Raw genomic sequence first — 10,848 nt, 5'->3', positions numbered from 1 at the left:
TGTCCATTTTATCTCTTTTTTCAGGTGTCTTTGGAGATATCTCTTTAGAAAGGTGGATACCATGTCTCACTGGTAACAATCCTCTCTTGGAATCAAGCATGTTAAACCTCTTTAACACCTTTTGCCAAGTATAGACTTTGGGATAAACTAATTATTCTTTTCATTCTATCTCTATAGATGCGAATCCCAAGAATATAGGTTGCTTCCCCTAAGTCTTTCATGGAGAATGTATTTGACAACCATACCTTTACAGTTGTCAACATACCTGTGTCATTACCCATCAACTGAATATCATCCACACATAAGACAAGGAAAGTGATAGCACTATCACTAACCTTCTTATATACACATGGCTCATCCTCATTTTTGATAAAACCAAATGACTTAATGGCTTCATCAAAACGGATGTTCCAACTCCTCGAAGATTGTTTTAACCCATAAATAGATCGCTTTAGCTTGCGCACTTTGAAACCATCTTAGGATTTAAAACCCCTAGGTTGTTCCATGAAAATATTTTCTTCAATGTATCCATTGAGAAAAGCTATTTTGACATCCATCTTCCAAATCTCATAATCATAGTATGCAGCTATTGCTAATAAAATCCTAATTGATTTAAGCATGGCAACATACGAGAAAGTCTCCTCATAGTGAATTCCTAGCCTTTGGCGAAACCCTTTTGCTACTAGCCTTGCTTTATAGGCTTCTACCTTTCCATCAAAACCAATTTTCTTCTTGAAAACCCATTTGTTCCCTATAGGTACAATACCTTCAGGTAGGTCAACAAGATCCCAAACTTGATTCTTATACATGGAATCAATCTCGGATTTCATAGCATCAATCCATTTTGAAGAGTCTATATCCGATATAGCTTCTTCATAGGTAAGTGGATCATTTCCATGATCTACTTCTTCATGAGTAGACAACTCTTGTTTTTCTTCATGAAGGAAACCATATCTCCCTAGTGGGTGAGATACCCTGGTTGTTCTTTGAGGAACAGTTGTAGATGTTTCATCAATAGGTGTAGGTTGACTAGATGGATCCATATCCATTTGATCTGTTGGTTGGTCAGAATTCTCCAATTCTAACTCTATTTGCCTTCCTTTGCCTCATTCTTGAACAAACTGTTGTTCAAGAAATGTGACATCTCTACTTACCACATCCTTTTGTGATGTAGGCAAATAAAAATAATATCCAAAACTATCTTTTTGGATATCCAACAAATTGACCCTTTTCTGATATGGTTTTCAATTTATCAGTGTTCAGCTTTTTAATATAAGCTGGACAACCCCAAATCTTAACATGCTTAAGACTTGGTTTTCTTCCATGCCATATCTCATAAGGAGTGGAAGATACTAATTTTGATGGAATCCTATTCAGAACATGCAAAGTTGATTCTAATGCAAATCCCCAAAAGGAGATTGGCATATCAGTATAGCTCATCATACTACGTACCATATCTAATAGGGTATGATTTCTCCTTTCAGATACACCATTCAACTATGGTATTCTTGGAGGAGTCAGCTGGGAAACAATGCCATGCTCTCTCAAGTATTCATCTAATTCAGTACTCAAGTAGTCACCTCCACGATCTGATCGAAGAGCTTTAATACTTTTTCCTGTTTGATTTTCTACTTCAGATTTAAATTCTTTAAACTATTCAAAGGATTCATGTTTGTATTTCATCAAATACAAATACCCAAACCTTGATTTATCATCAGTAAAGGTAATAAAGTAATGAAAACCATCTCTAGCCATTTCCTTAAATGGACCACATACATCACTATGTATTAGATCCAAAATATTTTCAGCTCTTAGTCCTTATCCAACAAAGGGTGATCTTGTCATTTTGCCTTGAAGGCAGGATTCAGAAGTTAGAGTACGTCCAAAACCCAATGAGAATAAAATCCTCATTTTCTCCAGCTTTACAATCCTATCTTCTACAACATGACCTAACCTTAAGTGCCAAATATATTTTGAACTTGAGTTAATTTTCATCATGGCATTGCATTTTTTTAGATTGCTTGCATTAGATTTGTATTTAACATTATTATCTAGATAATAAAGCCGATCATGCATATAACCCGAACCAACATATTTATTTCCAAAATAAATATTGCAAACATCATTTATAAACTTAAATTCATAACCATCTCTAGTCAAACTAGATATAGAAATGATGTTCTTAAAAGGCATCAAGTACATACAAAAACTTATTTATATACAAAACATGTCCACACATGTATAAAGATTTAGATCCTATGGCTAAAGCTTCAACAGTTGAGCTTTTGCCAACCCGGAGTCTAATATCTCATTACTGCAAGTTGCTTCTACTTGCTATACTCTGGGCAGTTCCTATTCCTGTGCCCATTCTTTTGGAAGTAGAAACACTTTCCTTTGCCTTTGTCAGCTTTGATATTTGTTTTTTTCTGTTTGGCTATCTTCTTGTAAGATCCTGGAACTTAAGGTTTCTTTTTCTAATTGCCCTTCTTCTTGTTGGACTTTCCAGCAGAAGAAGATGCAATCAAAGCTACCTATTTTCTTTTATTGCTTGGCATATTCTTTTAAGCAATAACCAGCATGTTGAGTAAACCAGCAAAGGTGCATTCCTTCTTAGTCATATGGAAATTTATCACAAAATTTCCAAATAACTCAGGAAGGGACTGAAGGATCAAATCCGTTTGCAGTTGGAAATCCATGTTAAAGTCAAGATGTTCCAACTGCTCAATCAGTCGAATCATCTTTTGGATATGGTCCCCAACATTCTGTTCCTCAGACATCCTCATGCAGAACAGCTGTCTAAATATCTCATACCTAGCATTCCTGTTGTGCTCACCATACAACTCTTGTAGGTGAAGGAGGATCTCACTCACACTCTACATGTTCTCATGCTGCTTCTGTAACTAATTACTCATAGAAGCAAGCATGTAACACTTGGCTTTCATATCATGCTCCTTCCACTTGTCCAAAGTTTCATGTTCCTCTTGTATGGGCTCTGGAGGTAAGGGACTAGGAACCTGTGAGTCTAGAACATATCCTATATGTTCAAGGTTCAGGACAAGTTTCAAATTTCTTAGCCAATCAAATAGATTAGGTGCGATCAAGTATGCTTGCAAGGATATTGGATGGTGGTGGTTGTTCTGTGCTCATTATTATCAGAAAATTAACTGCGGAAAAATAACCAGATTAATTAGTAAATGTATCATGTATTTAATCAAAATGATTATGGTCTTTTAATCCAATCGGTCCTCCCACTAACTTAGCGAATCCTACACTTCCAAAGTAGAAAATGAAAATCCTAGTTGGATGGATTTCTAGTGGGTGATTGAATTCTTATAATCCTATTGATTATCCTCAGGCACATCCATTATTGGAATTACAATAAACTATAAGTGAGCAATTCCTTGCCCATCATATCTCATGTGAGGTTCAATCCTTTACCTAGCCCCTAATGCTTAAACTCTCAAGCACATCCATTATTGACTTATCTTACATTAGTTAAGTTGATCCCATTGAACCAGTAAACATGCAAATAATTTTAATGTCCTCAGGCACATCCATTATTGGCCACCAAACCATTTACATATTTACAACATCTCATGCTTAATAATTATTCTTAAGAAAATCTCTTAAATTAATTGCATCATATGCAACTATTTAAAATTTCTTGAAATAATTGCCCCAATGGAGGGCCCATGTTATAATTACTTTAATTATTCCATTTCCAACTTAATCATTTGTTTGGAAGATTTGGTGGTCGTCCTAATTACTATTAAGGTCTCACTTTGCACATTATCCAATTAACATGCATGTATCATATACTTGCATACATTCCCATCATTCCTTCTTAGTCATATGGAAATTTATCACAAAATTTCCAAATAACTCAGGAAGGGACTGAAGGATCAAATCCGTTTGCAGTTGGAAATCCATGTTAAAGTCAAGATGTTCCAACTGCTCAATCAGTCAAATCATCTTTTGGATATGGTCCCCAACATTCTGTTCCTCAGACATCCTCATGCAGAACAGCTGTCTAGATATCTCATACCTAGCATTCCTGTTGTGCTCACCATACAACTCTTGTAGGTGAAGGAGGATCTCACTCACACTCTACATGTTCTCATGCTGTTTCTGTAACTCATTACTCATAGAAGCAAGCATGTAACACTTGGCTTTCATATCATGCTCCTTCCACTTGTCCAAAGTTTCATGTTCCTCTTGTATGGGCTCTGGAGGTAAGGGACTAGGAACCTGAAAGTCTAGAACATATCCTATATGTTCAAGGTTCAGGACAAGTTTCAAATTTCTTAGCCAATCAAATAGATTAGGTGCGATCAAGTATGCTTGCAAGGATATTGGATGGTGGTGGTTGTTCTGTGCTCATTATTATCAGAAAATTAACTGCGGAAAAATAACCAGATTAATTAGTAAATGTATCATGTATTTAATCAAAATGATTATGGTCTTTTAATCAAACCGGTCCTCCCACTAACTTAGCGAATCCTACACTTCCAAAGTAGAAAATGAAAATCCTAGTTGGATGGATTTCTAGTGGGTGATTGAATTCTTATAATCCTATTGATTATCCTCAGGCACATCCATTATTGGAATTACAATAAACTATAAGTGAGCAATTCCTTGCCCATCATATCTCATGTGAGGTTCAATCCTTTACCTAGCCCCTAATGCTCAAACTCTCAAGCACATCCATTATTGACTTATCTTGCATTAGTTAAGTTGATCCCATTGAGCCAGTAAACATGAAAATAATTTTAATGTCCTCAGGCACATCCATTATTGGCCACCAAACCATTTACATATTTACAACATCTCATGCTTAATAGTTATTCTTAAGAAAATCTCTTAAATTAATTGCATCATATGGAACTATTTAAAATTTCTTGAAATAATTGCCCCAATGGAGGGCCCATGTTATAATTACTTTAATTATTCCATTTCCAACTTAATCATTGTTTGGAAGATTTGGTGGTCGTCCTAATTACTATTAAGGTCTCACTTTGCACATTATCCAATTAACATGCATGTATCATATACTTGCATACATTCCCATCATTCCTTCTTAGTCATATGGAAATTTATCACAAAATTTCCAAATAACTCAGGAAGGGACTGAAGGATCAAATCCGTTTGCAGTTGGAAATCCATGTTAAAGTCAAGATGTTCCAACTGCTCAATCAGTCGAATCATCTTTTGGATATGGTCCCCAACATTCTGTTCCTCAGACATCCTCATGCAGAACAGCTGTCTAGATATCTCATACCTAGCATTCCTGTTGTACTCACCATACAACTCTTGTAGGTGAAGGAGGATCTCACTCACACTCTACATGTTCTCATGCTGCTTCTGTAACTCATTACTCATAGAAGCAAGCATGTAACACTTGGCTTTCATATCATGCTCCTTCCACTTGTCCAAAGTTTCATATTCCTCTTGTATGGGCTCTGGAGGTAAGGGACTAGGAACCTGTGCGTCTAGAACATATCCTATATGTTCAAGGTTCAGGACAAGTTTCAAATTTCTTAGCCAATCAAATAGATTAGGTGCGATCAAGTATGCTTGCAAGGATATTGGGTGGTGGTGGTTGTTCTGTGCTCATTATTATCAGAAAATTAACTGCGGAAAAATAACCAGATTAATTAGTAAATGTATCATGTATTTAATCAAAATGATTATGGTCTTTTAATCAAATCGGTCCTCCCACTAACTTAGCGAATCCTACACTTCCAAAGTAGAAAATGAAAATCCTAGTTGGATGGATTTCTAATGGGTGATTGAATTCTTATAATCCTATTGATTATCCTCAGGCACATCCATTATTGGAATTACAATAAACTATAAGTGAGCAACTCCTTGCCCATCATATCTCATGTGAGGTTCAATCCTTTACCTAGCCCCTAATGCTCAAAATCTCAAGCACATCCATTATTGACTTATCTTGCATTAGTTAAGTTGATCCCATTTAGCCAGTAAAGTTGAAAATAATTTTAATGTCCTCAGGCACATCCATTATTGGCCACCAAACCATTTACATATTTACAACATCTCATGCTTAACAATTATTCTTAAGAAAATCTCTTAAATTAATTGCATCATATGCAACTATTTAAAATTTCTTGAAATAATTGCCCCAATGGAGGGCCCATGTTATAATTACTTTAATTATACCATTTCCAACTTAATCATTTGTTTGGAAGATTTTGTGGTCGTCCTAATTACTATTAAGGTCTCACTTTGCACATTATCCAATTAACATGCATATATCATATACTTGCATACATTCCCATACATCTCATGCATTCATGGATAATAAATATGGTATGATCATGGATTTTATAAGGGATTCAATTCTGAGCCACCAAGAATTGAATCAGGGCATTCCTAGGTGCATTTGATTCATTCATATTACAAGAGTTGCTGAAGGAGTACATAATCAACACTTGATCTTGAATTCCTCCCACTGGTGCCACCAATGCTCTTGACCTCCTTGATCTTCTTGCAATCCAATTACATAGTAATCCTTTACATACCAAGGCGAATTTACAAGAACTAAATAAATGAAATTACAACTCAAAATATTACAACCTTTATAATACATGCCCAAAATAAATTAAAATAAATTAATTAATTTACAACCCAAAGAAATATAAAAGAAATAAATCCAATCACATTGGTCTTTTATTGTCCATGATCATCTATCATGCATATCACTATTTAACAATTAAATAAAACATACATACTTAAATTAAATTGAATATCTCATATTCAACTTAAAAATATAGATTTGAATATGATTCAAACAAATTTAAAAATTCATATTTGAATCACATTCAAACAAATTTAAAAATTCAGATTTGAATCAAAATTTAATTATGTGATTAAAACTCTAATTAAACAATTTAATTAGACATAAAATGGACATAATTATGAGCATTAGATCATACAACAATTGCACAAACATTGCCCAAAACCATGCACACCATAAGGAGTGCACAAACCATGCGCACCATGGTGCAACCAAGCATGCCGCCACTTTTGTTGGTCCAACTAGTAATGAAACAATCATCTCATGATCAAATCACACAATTAAATCATATAAGCAATAATCTAAATGGCAAATATAGTGGCTCTGATACCAATTGAAGGAGCGAAAGCATGAAAAATATAAGTTTAGATCATTGAATTAAAAAATTTTTCTTCTAGGGTCTCATGCATCATGCAAGATTCATTTTAATCTATTTGATTTCAATGTTAAACAACATATTAAAACACTTTTAATATGTTTTTGGATCTACATTTGCCATTTAAGATTTTAGAATTAACAGATTAATTCATTAGGACTCTAGATTAAATCAAGAACAAGTGTACTAACCTTTTGATGCACTACAGTTGTGTTTGGCACCTTTGGGATGCGCCTAGGACACCAGATGTCCCTCTAGCTTGTCCACACCAAGATCACCAATGGCAGCCCCTTGAACAGCTTCTCAAGCCTTTCCAATTAATTAGAAAATCAGGTTTTGCCTTTAGAGATGTTATAGATGTATTTAGGACACTAGAAACAATTTCTAGTATTTTTAATTCAAGAGAATGTTGGCTATTCTCTTTGAATTGATGAGAGATGAAGAAGAAGAAAAGGGAGAGGTGCTTTGGGTGGCACACCAATGAAAAAAATACAAGCTAGCAGCTTGTATTTTTTTTCTTTTCATCCTTTCCCTTATATAGCTAGGTCACCACTTAAAACCCTTGCCACATGTCACCTTTTGATTGGCTCTAGGTTTAATTGACCCAATCACATTGTGCTAAGTATCAAACCTATATTTAATCTTGACTTTGATCATTTTACATGACTAAAAGACATATGGCAAACTTATGTGTAGTGCAATGTGTCACCATGTGAAATGACCAAAATACCCTTGTGTCTAAATTTTGAGTTCTCAATCCAAAATAATTATTTCTTTTCTTCTAATCAATTTATATTAAATATAAATAAATTAATTAATTAATCTCGATTAATTAATTTCTCATAATTAAATTCATATTAAAACACTTTAAATATAAATTTAACTTAAACTATACATTCAATAACCTAGATTTGGTTTCAAGCCATGCTAGGGACTTTGCAATCTAATTGCAAACCAAACTTATTTAATTAATTAATTAAACTCTTTAAATAATTAATTAAATCACATTTAATTTGGTGATTTCTTGTGTATGTGTGTGACTTACTAGGATCATCACTAATTGGCAATGAAACAAGATATCAACTCTTAATATCATGAGAACTCTTTCTTACCATAAATGATTTCCCTAAATCATTTTATGCACCTCATAGACCATGGTTAACACCTAGCATAGCATGCCATGGGCACCCAATTAGTAATAAGATTTACCTTAAATGAACCTATTATCATATGTTACCATGCACTAGAATCTCTCTGTTATAAAATCCCAACTCGAGCTGGAGTCATGGTTTATGTCAAACCCCATTTGCTATGAATATTATATTCTCTTTTAATTCCAGTTCTTGATTAAAAAGATTTTCTTATTAGAAACTCTTTTCTGATTAAATCTATCTGTCCTAGCTAGGAACTTGAAACATCAAGAACAATTAAATGAACATAGGATTTTATCCCTATTTACTTAGGGTAACAGATTCCATCTTGATTAACGCCTACCTCCATATATAACTAGTAGGAGCCAACACATGCCAATATACCAATACACAGTACAAGTATGAAAGCAGTATCAAACTTAAACTACCTATATACAAGATAACTATGCTATTTGAGGTCTAAAGATTATATGCACTGATATGATTTATGACAATACATTAACAAGAGTAAACTCCATGTGCTTGTCATAAATGTCACTGGTTCAGCCTACTTATCATGTATAAGTGCCTATCATGTTTGTGATATGGCATGAGACTCACTATTCCATCTTATTTACATCTCATATAAATAACTTGGGAACAAACATGATTACAATCTTTCTGTATAAGTATCATCGATTGTGAACTAATTTATGATACTTTGTGCTAGAAATACTGTCACTCATATTCTTAACAACTTAAGAATAGAATTTCTAACAAAATATCAATGGACCTTTTCTATTATACATAAATATATTATGTAAATGAAAAAGTGAAAATGCCTTTTATTAATAAAACATGTACAAGATACATACTAAATGATATGCTCTAAGGCATACTACTAACAAGTGGCACTTCGTTTGGTGGCTTGAGGACGAAGAATCGGTGAGGGAAAGTTGAAAGAAAAACACATGGGTTTCAAGCTTTCGGGCCACTTTTTTAGTGCTTCGACCGTTGGATCGGAAATCTGAGGCCACTAATGGATTCAGGGCAATGAAATCTTCGAGATGGGAATGGCCTGCTCCAATCGAATACTGTTTGAAAAAGGCGATCATCGGACGATCTAGATCGCTTGATGAGATTTTCAAACTTTTTCAATTCTCAAAAATTAAAAATAATTTTATGATAATTATTAACAATTTTTGAGCTTCTTTTAAGTGCAATCGAATCAATATTAGCTCACCAACACCTGGGATCGAGTTTTTGGCCAGCTCCTGCTGTCTGGCGGCCTATCCCAAAATGTCGCCAATATTATAGTCAATCCTAGCATTTTTAAATGCTCTAAATGCATTCCAAGCATTGGAATCTGCATTGGTGAATCCAAACATTAAGTTTTCTTAATTACCTAGTATCAAGTTTAGGATGAAAAAATTCATAAAATATTCATGGGTGATTAGAAAATTATAATTCTTTTTGCAATAGTCTTATAACCTTGTTAAGGACCATGAGGCAAAATTTTAGAATTTTTAGAGCTCGTTTGAATATTTTTAAAAAATGTAAGTTTCAGGGACTAAAACATAATTTTTCAATTTTATGAGTATTATCTGTTTTGAAGGGCTCAAGAGGGGCCATATGACGTTGATGGGATATGGATTGAGGTGTTTGGTTTAGAAGAGTTATTTGAGTCCTTTTGCAAGTTAGTTATGTCCTAGGTATAGAGAAAACTTTACCAAATTTTCAGCATAAACTAGGCTGTCTTTGACTCTTTCAAAGTTTTGTTTTAAGTAAATATTGATAAGTTTGTAATGTAATTGTAATAGGAAAGGACAATGACTGCAAGTCAGAGAATAATAAGTCATAGAATATCAGTAGATAAAAGGGAATATAGAAATGAAAATTTAGATAGTTGGTTTCAAATGTAACAGGAGAGAAATTCAAATGGCAATGAAAGTGCTAATCAGAGTGGTCGAAAGACCAAACCTGAGTAGTACAAAGGTGAAGATGACCTAGCAGAGATAATGAAAAGTACAGTTATCTAGCATAGCTGTCAGGTCAAGAAGAAGAATGGAACTGAAGAATAAAGTAATCAAGGTTCTATTTTGGGTAAGATAAAAGAGATGAATTAAAGAGCAAACCGAATAGCTAAGAATAGGACAAGATTAGGAAGATCAAAGTGAGATATAAAGTATATAAGGTGCCATCCTAGGCAAGGTCAATAGGATAAACTAAAAAGCAATATTGGAAAGCCCAAAATGAGATTACATGAGTGAGGATAGTTGTCAAGATATAGAATCTAGAAGTGTAGGACTTAGAGCAGGTCATAGTTCGAGCAGTGTTAGGAGCCAAAACATAGAGTTCAGAGTTATAGGATATGGATCAAACTCTATTGTTTCCCAAGATGGAGTAGATAGCTATGGGATAAGATCCATTTAAACTTCTAACAGTGTAAGAAAAGTTAGTTAAGGATTGCAACCAGAGCAAGCAAAAGTTATGGGATATGTAATGGTGCCTTGAACTATCCT

This window comes from Hevea brasiliensis, chromosome 5 (genome assembly GCF_030052815.1).
Source record: "Hevea brasiliensis isolate MT/VB/25A 57/8 chromosome 5, ASM3005281v1, whole genome shotgun sequence".
NCBI classification, from domain to species: domain Eukaryota; kingdom Viridiplantae; phylum Streptophyta; class Magnoliopsida; order Malpighiales; family Euphorbiaceae; genus Hevea; species Hevea brasiliensis.
The sequence above is the reverse complement of the archived record's forward strand: the minus strand, read 5'-3'. Positions refer to the sequence as shown.